The 14,209-nt window shown below is 36.3% G+C and overlaps 1 protein-coding gene across 2 annotated transcripts in view; it reads left to right on the forward strand.

Annotated features, from left to right (window-relative positions):
- The first annotated feature begins 6,463 nt into the window (after positions 1-6,463).
- Positions 6,464-14,209, forward strand: part of mbt (serine/threonine-protein kinase PAK mbt) — a 51,494-nt gene continuing 43,748 nt past the window's right edge. Inside the window, exon 1 of one of the 2 annotated variants that reach the window (XM_081771622.1) lies at positions 6,464-6,708. The gene's annotated coding sequence lies outside the window, so the exon portion shown is untranslated. The remainder of the gene's footprint in view (positions 6,709-14,209) is intronic. The other variant, XM_081771621.1, reaches the window with a different exon arrangement.

Raw genomic sequence — 14,209 nt, forward strand, 5'->3', positions numbered from 1 at the left:
AGTTATAACTTTCCGCAGAATAGTGGTAGATTGAAGATAATTAATTACCAAATGTACGAAATGAAACGTGCTGTCTGCATTTTAAATTTCTTTCGAGATACAACAACAAAAAAACTAGTTTTTGAGTACCTGGTTTTAAGTGTAAATACAAATAACTCAGTAATCATAAAATATTTCAAAATATATCTTCAAATAAAGGTTGTAGAACATTACAAAACCTTTCCAATGGTATCTGTACCAGCAATTTTTTGTAACTAAAACCAATTAAAAGGGAGAGGTCCAACTGCACAATTAAGGGACCAGGATTTAGATATGGTGTTAATCCGTAAAGAGTTTATTGGGGCAGAGAGGATGGGTGACTGGAAGGCATATCTGTCTGCAGTGAAGAGGATGATTCCGTATTTCGACGCCGCAGGGCATTTTTGTACGCTACAAGTGCCAACTTGTTTGTACAAGACATAGTAAAGTTGGAGAACATAATGGATGGAGAAATCTATAGAAAATTTACTCCAGACTTTTTCACTGTTAAGCGATCAGACAATTTTTTTTAGTGGAACTCCAAAAGATATGGTAATAGAACAGTCACTCATGAAGTCTTCAAAGATACGAGGAGGCTTTTGGAAGAAGTAGAAAAGAGAATGTTGTAACTAAGTTTGTTGTTGGTTTGTTAAGTGCGAGCAACATTTCTGAAGGATTAGAAAACTTTTGTGGGATTTCGTTTGCAAGTGGAGAACAGCACGTAGATGCATGAGAATCTCGAATCAAACGGGACCAAGAAGATGTTAGGAAAGTATCAGAGTAGTTCAGTGCCCACGACCCTTTCCCAAATGTACAAGTGATCATGTCTATAGCAACAGGGGTTACAGGTAATGTGGAGAAGATAAACTGCTACGATGCACTGAACATTGGAGCAACCATGATGGAAAGAAAAGTTGGTGACAATTTTCATGACATAAAATATTCTCGTACTGATAGGGTTCTTTCTCTTCACACAGTGAACAGTCACCTTACGGTACATGATGTTACTGTGCCTGTCGATCCACTGCTGTTGTTTCAACGATTCAGCGTAATCAAAAGATCAGATGATGACCTTCGAGAATGTTTAAATTTCGAACTGGATCCTTACCCAATGGCTCTTTCTGATGCAACTGGAATGAGAAAAACGAAGAAATCATCCTTATTCAACATCTTCAACCCGGCCAATGTTATCCTGATTCTCGGAAACGCAAACTACGTCGTTGATGGAGGGTTCCTTCTTCATCGAGTGGTGTGGCGTCAAAACGATTCTTTCATGGATATTTGTGATAAATATGTGGCGTATGTGGAAAAATACTTTGATCAAAACACTGTCATCGTATTTGATGGATATGGTAATCCTCAGAAAAATGTAAAAGACATGGAGCAACTTCGATGGTGCTCGAAAGCAGCATCAAAAACAATTATATTTGATGGAAACATGGTTGCGACTACGAGCCAACAAAACTTTCTCGCCAATGCAAACAACAAAAGTAAGTTGATTGGTTTGCTCACTGATAAATTCAAGGCTGCCAATATTGATGTCAAACAAGCAGAGAATGGTGATGATGTCCTCATTGTAGAAACCGCACTCACGATATCAAAAATTAATTCTAATTCTACAGTTATTGTTAGTAAAGATATTCATTTGTTAGTAATCATGACAGCTCGATCTCCGCCGAATTTAGAATTTTTTTCTTGAAGCCAGGAAAAGGAAAGACAGAGCAGAAGATTTACTCATCAAGGAGTTTAGAAGGTGTATTCAAAAATCACATTTTATTTCTACATGCTTTTTTAGGCTGCTATGGAACATCTGCCATTTTTCAGAAGGGGAAATCAGCTTGTTTGAAATTATTACAAAAACGTCAAGATTTAAAACATGTCGTAGAAATTTTTAATCGAAGTAATGTTTCCAATCCAGAAATAACTGAAAATGGCATACAGTTTTTTTTTTGGGGGGGGGGTTATACGGTGCATCTGCAAATGACATTTCACTAAATGATTACCGTTATCATTATTTCACCAAATCCGTGAAGAGAAAGAAGTCTGTCGATTTAAAAGCCATACCACCGACTTCAGCTGCAGCACAACATTTGTTTCAGGTTTATTACCACGTACAAACATGGCTCGGAAACCAACTAAATCCTGAGGAGTGGGGTTGGGTTATGAAAGACAATTTGTTAGTACCAATTCGATCAACGCAGCCACCTGCTCCACCGTCCCTTTAAAATGATTTTCTGTTCACGATTTAAAGGATACGGCAATGTGTGTGGATGTCGAAAGCTGGGTCTGTTCTGCTCTCTTGCTTGTGCAAATTGTCACGAACAATCCTGTTTGAATGCCACTCCAACGGAAGGAATATCTGAACGTGAAATATTCATGGACGCCGAAGAAATAGAGGCCGAATACTTATTGAGTTCCTTTGCTGATTGATAAATAATAATTGTGATTATAGCATGTCCCAAACCAGGTGGACATGCTATAATTACAATTATTATTTATCAATCAGCAAGGAACTCAATAAGTAAACCATTTCAGGTAAGTTGAATAGTTTACATTTCTTATTCATTATTACTCTGAATTTTACATTTCTTATTCTACAAACGATAAGAATCTATCGCCGAACGTTGTAAATCCTCATTTTTGTATCTGTGTCTGGGGTGTGTGCGACTTACGGATTCTAATGCGATATTGAATCTTATATCCAATTTTTTTTTTCAAAAAAGTAGGCTTATATTGTCTTTACAAGAGTCGGTCTATTAAATAAAACAACATACCTTCCTTACATTTCAAAATACAAAAAAAAATACAGGTACAGGTACCGTTGGAAAGGATGCCCTACAACCATTGTTTGAAGATATATTTTGAAATATTTTATGATTACTGAGTTATTTGTATTTACACTTAAAACCAGGTACTCAAAAACTAGTTTTTTTTGTTATTGTATCTCGAAAGAAATTAAAAATGTAGACAGTACATTTCATTTCGTACATTTGGTAATTAATTATCTTCAATTTGAAACAAAAACGACGGTTTTACCACTATTCTGCGGATAGTTATAACTATTCCCACAAAACACTACAAATTCTGGTGTCGGCCATTTTGATGACGTCATATTTCCGAAACCCGACCGAATATTCTTTGGGACTTCCTGTGAAACATTTACGAGCGAATGTGCTAAGCGTTCCCGGTATATTTTGTTTTTTTATTCGGAATATTTAGGTTAACATGCAAATAAGCTGAATTTGATTGTATTTTAACCCTTTCACAGAGGAAGACGACTTTTGTCGACAGAACCAAATTTCCTTAACATGCGAATGTCGACTATAGTCGCCGTGTTAAAATTTGTGTGTCCGTATCTTGGCTTTGTCGAGAGTAGTCGCCAAAGTTGTAGCGTTCATTTTTGTTTGTGTTCTATTTTTTTCGATAAACAATAGAAATCACACAGAAAACCTTTGGCGACTACAATCGACAAACCCAAGATACAGACAAATTTTAACACGTCAACTATAATCGACATTCGCAGGTTAGGGAAATTTTTTTCCGTCGCCTTCCACAGTGAAAGGGTTAAATTGCATTTTCCTCCCCCCTTCCACCCCCTGAAAAAAGGGGAAGCGTACATCAGAAAGTCGGGGACTTTTGATATGTCATTTAAAATGACCTAATGAACGTTTTTGTGAAGAAAAACCTTGGCTTCTAATTTTTCCGAAGAAAGATGCTAAAGTTCCTGGACTATATTTTAACTGAAAAAGATAGTATCCTATTAGTTATACAACCTTTCGCCAAACAAAGTGTTACAAGCAACCAGGAAAACTAACATTGATATCAAATATTCAGATCATGTCTTGCCCCCCCCCCCACTTTTAACGTCCAACCGCCGCCACTGCCCACAGATGATTGAACCTGGAACACACGCATGGAAAACATTATCGCTAGCAAATTAGCTATGAAGAGGTACAGCGTACCATAATAGTCAGGAATGAAGGCAAAAAATAAGAAGCGGAAACGACAAATTGTACGATAATAATACTTTCACAATTTTAATTTCACACTATTTATTTCGAGACTTTCGAGACTTTCGAGACGAGACCGAGATTTGGTCCTCGAGACCGAGACCGAGATCGAGACAAGCATCTATTGACCGAGACGAGACCGAGACCGAGACAGCGATTTTTGACTCGAGACGAGACCGAGACCGAGACAGCTATTTATCAACCGAGACGAGACCGAGACTGTACAAAGTCTCGTCTCGTCTCGTCTCGATACCATCCCTAAGAATGACGTACTAACCATGAAATTTGAATGAATAGTGCTTTATACAGAATCGTTTTGACATGTGATTAGCATCATACTAAAGTCCAGACTATTGCAGGAAACAAATGTTAGTCAAACTCTTTAGCACGGGCGTCTCTGGCGGGGGGCACAGGAGGTCGCATCTCCCCCAAATATTTTGAGTACGAGATAAATGGATCAATGCTGAAAGTATTTAGATTTATATTGAAGAAGTAAAAACATAGACAGAACAAATTAAAGTTATGTCTGTTCTTAAATATTAGGTTAATGTGATTAGAATATGCGCTTGACGTGTGTCACCTTTCAAGGAAGGATTTTTTTTTTTTTTTTTTTAAGAAAGTTATGCTTCTTGGTTAGTCAAAGTAGTCTCGGCTGTAGGCACACAATTTTTTCATTGCTTAATCAGCAACAATTGGTTTCCATGACGAAGGGAGACTGGAGAAGGGAAGGATGTATGGAAAGTTTATTTGCGAATTAAAAAGGGAAATCTACATAGACAGGGAAATATACAATAGAAGCGAAGGTGACAAGAGGAATTTAAATAGATAGAGAAATTTGAATATTATATATGAGTAAATTTCATGAGAATACTGTAGAAGGGCAGCAAGGGACAACTACTATGACAATATAGAAACTAAAGATAGAAATGAGTGTTTGATGAGCTAATTGAGTTTGAGGATGATGGAAAGAATATATTGAGGAGCCGGATGACAGCAAGAATAAATGTACATTTTAGACATTAAAACGGAAAACGAAGTAAATGAGAGTGGTTCATTGGACAAGTTCAAAAACATACTGCGAAATGAAGAACAACAATATAGATAATATACCTTTTGAGTTTATTAAGAATACAGAAGAAGAATGAAAATCAAAAATTCGAAATTCGCAGTCAAATCAAGGGTCATCGTAAGACTTCTTTTACAGAGTTAAGATTTTGTTAGCTAAGAAATCGAAATATATGAGGACTATAAAACTATACTGCTGCAAATGAGTTTAAGAACACTGTGAGTAGGAATTCACCGGTAGGACTGTCAAAGTGAAGAAATTATGTAAGAACCATATTATACCGGTATATAAACTTAATTTTTTCGGCAAGTAGTCTACCAGTGATGGAAAAAATATAATGAATTGTATTCCTGAAGGTAGAAAGAGCAGATGCCATTAGTAAAGTAGATTCCAGTTTACTCATAATTTTGACGTGTCTTTAGTTGGGGTCTACTAGCATTCTAGTCGTCCCCGTCCCCCCCCCCATTTTAACATGCCAGAGACGCCCATGCTCTTTAGTATGGCATTAATCACTCTGTATAAGGCCTTATAGAGTTGTTTTGACGTATGATTAGCGTCATACTAAAAGCCTGACTACTGCAGGAAACATATCGTCGCATGAGAACCAGAGGAACGTAGCTCCATTTTGTAGGTTTACAGGCAAGAGGACAAAAATATTATTTTCTTAGAAAGATGTCTTTAACAAGATGGTAATTGAGCTACATTACAACAGATTATCGACAAGGAGAACAGATGGCGCTATGTTCCATTTACACCATATGGGGCTTTCAATATTATGTCCAAACATGAAGAAAACGAAAACCGCATTTTTGGAGTTACGTTCCTCTGGTTCACATGTGACGATATGTTAGTCGAACTCTTTAGTATGCTACTAATCACGCATCAGAACGACTCTGCATGAGGCCCATACTGTTTAAATTTGCGATAGTCACAATAGCAGTAATAATTATTTGTGTTGCATTGCATTGCGACCCGTATTATTTCCAAGATAGTTAAGAAAATAAATATGAGAATATCATATTTCTTTTCAAACTCTGCTGTGAGCACAATAGCACATTTACAACCTTGATAAGCTTACTGATAGTTCCTGTTCCTGGAAATCTCAATGTTGCGTAATCACAAATCATACGAATGTAAAACATATTAATAAATTATATGAACCATCTTTTCAATGAATTATTTTTTAGTTTATTTCATTTTTTATTTATTTATATTTTTTGCATATCAGGAAAGAACGCTTGAATAAAGTAACTCGTAACAATTACGGTAACATACGCAAAATCTGAAGGTTATGTCGGAGCTGAATCGAATTTACTCATGATAGCAACCTTCACACAGATGCTGCTATCTGGTAAACCTGCACGGCCAAGTTCAACGGCTGGTACTTCTTGAAACTATGCAAGCTTGGTAGCAATATGGCGGAGATCATGGGCTGGGGTAATTAAACGCTAGTTTTAGTGTAGTGAAAGTGTGTATAATATGTTTTATAATGTTAGTGAACAGGAAAGCCACTTTGGGAAATTCATTTTATGATTTTGTGATGTTTTTCAAGCTTTCGTGATTAAAACAGTGTGGTCAGCAATGTTGAAGTGTCAGTGCTGAAGAATGTAAAAGGTAACTGCCCCCTTTTGTTTGGTACTTCATATGCTAATGAGTTAAGTCACATATGAGTATGTCAAAATCTGGGTAGAAATAAAATTTAACACTTACATTATCAGTGATGTTATTTTCATTGTTTGTTTCCAAGATTAAAATGTTGAAAAGTATATGTTGATAAATTCCAATAGCTGTAAACAATAATGAAGTTCGCATTAAATATCATTCTAAAGGAAAACTTACCGGTTGCGACATAGGATGACGATGGAAATATGATTTCTTATTGGCAGCAGTTACTGCAATCATTTTGTTACTTTTTCATATTCTGTTGCCTCTACCGTCTATAATTCTATACTAATTCGAAAATTAGTCCTAATATAAATTAGGCGTACCTCGATAAATCTCTGGCCTCTTAGGAGAGGCTGAGGATAAATCACAAATTTGTATTCTACATTCTCAAGGAACACGTAAAAATGTTGAAAATTACATTTACTTAAAATTATTTGTGCGTACAAGTGTAAGCAGACATCTGCAATTACGTGGAAGCCCTAATTGTCTTAACCAGATAAAACAATGAATACAGATTAAGAATATGAGTGTTGTTAGCAAATTGAGGGTAATTTTGGAACTAGGGGCCAAAATCAGGTAAAATCACCATTTTTACAGGAGAAATGAGTTGATGTTACGTTAAGTTTAATTACGAAGAACTAACCTAACCTAGCCTAGCCTAGCCTAAACCATAAACAAAAAAAAAAAAAAAAAAAAGGAAATATAGGAAGAAAGTACGAATTTTAAGCAAAGAATTCTTTCCCCCCAAATCAAAATATCGTAACCTAACCTACCTAAACCATCAAAAAATACAGAAAATATAGCAAGAAAACATGAAATTTGAGCAAAATATTCTGGCCTACAGTTCCAAAAATATGCCGAAAATTGCAGCAAAGTTAGAGTTTTGAAAAGTGTTCTTAGAACAAATCTCTCCGTTCATACCATTCTGTAAGCACAACAAATAACAACGTTGATATTGATAGTTCTGTCGGCATTACTTGAGCAAACGGCTCTACCAAATTTTCACACATCTATTGCATTTTCCGGTTTCTTCTTGCACAGCATGCACTAAATGAGGAGCTAATGCATAAACCACGATAATATTACGCTCTTTATCGCACAATTCTTTGTAATAGAATCTTATATTTAATTACGTGTATCGCAATCATCCATTGCTAACACGAACATTATATTCCCGCCGTTTATTTCCATTCGCGCCCTTGTACTCTTCCGCTTCAGTAAATAGTTACGCTTAGAATACGTTCATTACCATTCAACATATATTTCAATATGATTCCTTTACTGAAATTACTTATATTCACACTCCTCTTCTTTTACGAAAACTGTTTGACATCGTATTTTACCTATAAATTTTGTTTTTGGTAGAGCCGTCTGCTCGAGTGAACCCAACTAACTTTTCCGTGAGTTTATATATATATATACTTTATTTTATTTCTTATTTAGCTACGGCCTTTGGCGTAGCCAACACGAGTGGGAGTTATGCAGTTCGAATGCCGTATTATGCTGTAAGACCACATTTCATAGCCTCGATATTAAAAAGGGCATTAAACTTCAAATCAATCAACCAAAACCTAATTTCATTACGTAATGTTCACGTTTACTAAGTATACATGCATGAGAAGGTTTGTTTCGTCACTCACTAGCGAGTGTAGAACTTGAAAACAGCGGAAACAGGCGAATAGCACGTAGTAGAGTAATAATACCAGATAAGTGTAATACCAAGTAACGATGAAGCACATTTTTATTTATTTATTTTTTAAATAAAAGGTCCAAATACCAAATTTCTTGTCTCTAACGTTAAGAGATTCCGAAATTGACCATCTTATTATAATAATTGTAATCCCACCTTTTTTTTCTGCGCATCCCATTTTCGTCCCTTTTAGGTCAAATATCGATAAAGCTGAACCACATGTTTTATTATTTTAATAAGACGTCCAAATACCAAATTTGATATCACTAATCTTTCCAGGTTATGGACTCTTATTATGATAATTATAATTCCTGCCCCCTTTTTCCTTGTCACTTCATTTCCTTCCCTTGTAGGTCAAATATATAAACGCTGAAAAACGTGTCTTATTGTTTTAAATAGGAAATTCAAATACTTTCATGTCTCTAATCTTTAGAAATTTCGGAGATACGAACATTTTAATATAATAATTGCCATCCATGTTCCCTCTTCTTCCCGGTCGATTTTCCAAAAATCCTTCATAAGTGGTACCTTACGTCACAAATATGCCGGGTTGCAAGTTTCTAGCTGTTTGGCCTGAGTGTTGATCAGTCACTCAGTACTTCTTCTTTTATGTATAAGGACTAGCCTTCGACTAGCTGGGGACTTCGCCCACAAACCCTCGCATTTATTCGGTCTACAGCCTCGCACTTCTCATATCCCTTCATGTCTCTAGTATTAAAAAAAATTCGAGATATGTCCATCGTATTATAACAATTGCAACCTCTACTCTTCCCTCCCCCTCCTTTCTCTTTCTTTTTTTTTTTCTCAGCATCAAAAAACGTTGAAACAGATCTTTAGTTATTTTAAATGAAAATCCGAATCTGCAATAAAATATGGGAGTCCCCATTTAAGTTTTCAAATTTTCTCCCTGCACACTTTTTATTTGGAACTTGTGTCGTCCGATGCTTATTTCTACAGATATTATGCAGTCTCAAATTTATATATATATATATATATATATATATATATATATATATATATATATGTATGCATGTATGTATGTATGTAGGAATAAATAAATAAATAAATAAATAAGGAAGTTGAGAGCCTGTAAATCGTTCATAAGCGTAATAAACCACAAAATAAAATCCGGTTTCTATTCAGAATTAATACGTCTATATCTAAGGCCAAAATTTCAGATTTTTGTCCTCCTTCCGTTGTGAGAAACTTGACACTTTTGGAAGTTTGTTATTTTCGGAACCAAAAGTTGCCATTAAGGATTTTCAGCTCCAGTTATATTTCACCATTTCTAAAATCCATTCTTGCCATAGTTCTTGTGCAGAAAGCCCCATCTTGTGATTTCAAGTACTTTTGATTTTACAGGCTTTCGAAATTAGTAAATTTTATACTTTTGATGACTGCATTCGAGATCTTGAAAAATCTCTTTTACCAAAACATTCTCTGCTTTAGAATACGTGAGCCAGTTAAGAACTTTTTATCCCCCCATCAGCTTGGTGTTTGTGTTCCTAATGGGGCCGAGGCAGCTGTTCACGCAACCTGAGTTGATTTCTCTTGTACTTACAGTGCTACCAAATGGTTGTAAAGTTGGATATTCGTAACGCGTTTAATGAGCTTCGCCGGGATACTATGCTTGCCGCAGTGATGAATGATTTTCCTTCAATTTATCCGTATGTTTATCAATGTTCTGCTCAACCAAGTGACCTGTTTTTCAAGGGAAACACTGTTTCTTCTCAGAGAGGTGTACAACAAGGGGATCCTCGGGCCCAGCACTTTTCGCTATAACTATACACTTTAGTTAAATCACTGAATACCGAATTAAACATTTGGTACTTAGATGATGGAACAATTGGTGGTGAACCCGAGGTGGTTCTTTCATCTTAAATAGGAATAAATAAGAAGGCATCACTTATTGGCTTGCATCTTAACTTTTCTAAATGCGAGGTGGGTTGTCTTGGAACAGATGAAACCAAATTCGACAAAATCTTTAGAAGATTTAATGAGGCTGCACCAGGCATACGTCCTCTAACAATTCAGAATGCCTGTCTTCTAGGCGCTGCTCTCATGTCGGAAGCACTCACGAACGTGCTATTGAATAAAGTATCTAATTAAGAATTATTCTTGTCTCGGCTTTCCACAATTTCAGCCAATTCAGCCTTTTTCTTTTACGGGCATCTTTATCAGTCCCTCGTTTAACCTATTTTTTACGATGCTTTCCATCTTGTCATGAGAGTTCTTTGCTGGAAAAATATGATACTGTCCTGAAAACTGGTCTTGGAATCAATTCTGAACTGCTCCTTAAATGACGACTCTTGGATGCAAGCATGTTTACCTGTTGGCTTGGGCGGTCTTGGTATTCGACGAGCTGTGGATATGGCGATTCCTACATTCTTAGCGTCAGGGTTGGCTGGTTTAAACCAGCTGTTTAAAAAAAAAAAAAAAAAAAAAAAAAAAAAAGGTTGAACCCCCCCCCCAAAAAAAAAGAACGAAAAATGCTTTAAATCGTGTGAACTTCATGGTGGCGTTTCCACATATCAAACCATCCGCATTACGTTTATCTACTTTTCACCTTTTAATCAAGGGGTCCCGTGTTCAATTTTCGGTCGAACCACAACCCATCTTTCAAGTGTAAACCAAGTAGCGATTCGAGGTGTCCCTCTAAGCGGAAGTCTTCTCCGTGATAACTTTGGTATTTCATAAGGATGTTAAGCCTAAACATACGAAATGAAACCAAATTATATATTTCTACTTGCCTGAATGCCTGTTGTTTTATAAAGAAACCAAGGTTGCTTAAATATATTGATAGAAGTTGGCAACATTTATCAACTGCCTACGTAGCTTCCAACATCAGCTTGGATTTGACTTGGTTTTAATTTTATTGAATGATATCTACATACCAAATTTGTAATTTAATACCTCAGTTTTAGCGTAGTGATTATGATACGTTGACCTTCAAATTTTACATACAAATACATTTAAAGTAATAACAGGATTTTCCCAATGGCTAAGGCGGGAGTTTCCCGATTTATATATAATTCTATATGATGTTTTTACTTGTGTAACTGTTTATCTTTTTGTCCTTCTGAATGACTCTTGACAATTATATTAACAAGTAGGCCTATGTAAAGATCAGTACATCGTATTTTTATCAGGAGTCCTTCGTGAGTGAGTCGGCAATCGCATTTGTGACCAATTAGTCCCGGTTTCGTGTCCAAACGGACAATTTCTCTTGGATGTAAGCCGAGAAGCGGTTTGGATTCCGCTTTAAGCTTATGTGAACCCTTCCAGCATAACCTTGTTGTTGCATAATAACACCAAGGTGAAACAAACTAATTTGTGTCCATATCTAATATAAATACATAGAGTAAATTATTTAAATTAAAAAACCTGGTTATTTTTTTTTTTCAATAAAAACCATGGTTTTTGCCAACCCTGCTTAGCGTCATGCCATGGATCTCTGCGTTTAATCGAAGCTGTCCCTCCACAGGGTTATTGTTTGGACCCAGATGGTTCAGTTCAGGAAGGCTCTAATAAGTGGGCAAGCTTAGCAGATACAAACCTCCCAGAAATTAGCAAAAAGTGTTACCAGTCATCTTGGTATACATCAATTGCATCTTAATTACATAATCATCTGTTACAATCTGTTCTGGTTCCGGAAGATAAGGCCAGACTCCTTGCTGCCTCATCTCCCGAAGCGAATGCATGGTTAATGGCGATACCTTCTCCGCCTTTAGGCCTTAATTTGTCAAACGAAAGGTTTCGAATTGCTGTTGCCGTACGTTTAGGTTTAGCTATTTGTGAGCCTTATCGCTGTCCAGCTTGTGGAGATGAGGTTAACCAACGTGGCCTGCATGGCCTTTTCATGCATGAAGATTGCTAGTAGATTCGCCCGACACTCCTCCGTTAATGATGTAATACTACGAGCCCTTAACACAGCTGGAATTCCTTCAATACGGGAACCTTCTGGTTGCTGTCTTTCTGATGGAAAGCGACCGGATGGGATGACACTGGTTCCATGGATGAGAGTAAATGTTTATTGTGGGACTTCACATGCGCTGATACATATGCTCATTCAAGTTTCCCTCTGTCATTGATGAACGCTGGAGCTGTTGCTAATCGCAGAGAAGCTGAAAAGCAGAGGAAATACAACAACCTTGTCGAAAGTTTTGTTTTCACTCCAATCGCTATTGAAACCAGTGGTACTTGGAGTGCAAGAAGTCTTGAATTCATTAGAGAAGGAGGAAGACACATTTCTTGGGTTTTCGTCGAAGTTCGCTCCACATCCTTCCTAATACAGCGCATATCAGTTTCTATCCAACATGGTAACGTCTTGTCGGTCCTTGGCACTTTACCTCCTGGAAAGGAACTGGATGAAGTGTTTATACTCTGATAAGAACAGTTTTATATATATTAATCCATGGACAATAGTTTTTCTTTTGACCTTATATATTTAAATTGTAATTTATATGAATGCAGTGTAATTATGTCATTTCTCTGCGTTTGTATGTTTTGTGAGGGATCAATATCTCTACTGTAAGATAGTACAAACCGCAACTGTTTTAGACACCACTGCAACCCCTTATTTTCGTGCGCGGAAATGAAGAAAAATTAGTCGAAATCCAAGATGGTGACAGATGATAGAATCTAATACTCTTTCTTAGCACGCCATTGGTGAAAACTTAAAAATAATACCTAATAGTCGAGCAATTCCCCTCCCCTCTTCCCATGATGATTTGACCTGAGATGACGCGAAAATGAAACTTGTCTGACTGGACTGAGGACCGAATTCGGGTCTGTAACTTACTATGCGGGTCTACTGACCATTATTATTTCATTTTATTAATAATATTTTTAACATGTACGTACGTATTTGAAATCTGAATATTAAATATAAGTTGGTTGTAATTTTTTTTTTTTTTAATACAGTGAAACCTCTAAATAACGGACACCAATGGGACATGAATTTTTGTCCGTTACTGAGAGGTGTCCGTTACAGAGAGGTTACAGAAATTTGCTTCTCACAACGGTAATTGCATACAATAATATATAGTAAATACATTAAGTATGGCCGTAAATTCCTTAAAATTTAATATGAAAATACTCTATTTAGTACGTACAGCATTTTAATTACTGGGAGGGATGAAAGAACAATTAATTTCTGTTAAATAATATATGGGGTTGTGTTAATATATTCATATACTGCAAAAGATAATGCGTGTATGATAATTTTCTTAAGTACATGTCATCACCCCGTAAACCTTTTCAAAAGATGGGTTAGAAACCAACTAACGGGCCAAATTCTTTTGTTTAGCGAAAAAGGCATGCTTTTTCCTCTACAAGGGTAATAAAACTCATATACAAATGTACTCTGAGAATCTTCAGTACTGTTGCGGAAGAAACATGTGTGTGTGGTTGTGTACTGGCGGGGTGTCTTCGTTGGCGGAATGGATGAAAAGGAAAGTTATTGTTAGTGCATATGTTTATTAACCCAGGCCCAGTTACAAAGAATATTCTTTTAGAGAAAGTGAAAAAGGAAGCCGGGAAAACTCCAACCCAAACTTGTTCCAGTATCATAAGTAAAAGAAAAATGTTGCTTATCCAAAAAAGAGAGAGGAAACATTGTTCATTGAAAATGTTATTGTAAAACTAACAATGTTTGTTATCTATGAAATTGTCTGGAAAGATGCAAGGCCCAGAGAAAAAAGGACTAAATTTGTTACGGAAGAGAAGATCTTTCACATTGATTCCTTGGCCATACGACTG

Source organism: Thermobia domestica, chromosome 9, assembly GCF_964235325.1.
Source record: "Thermobia domestica chromosome 9, izTheDome1.hap1.1, whole genome shotgun sequence".
NCBI classification, from domain to species: Eukaryota; Metazoa; Arthropoda; class Insecta; order Zygentoma; family Lepismatidae; genus Thermobia; species Thermobia domestica.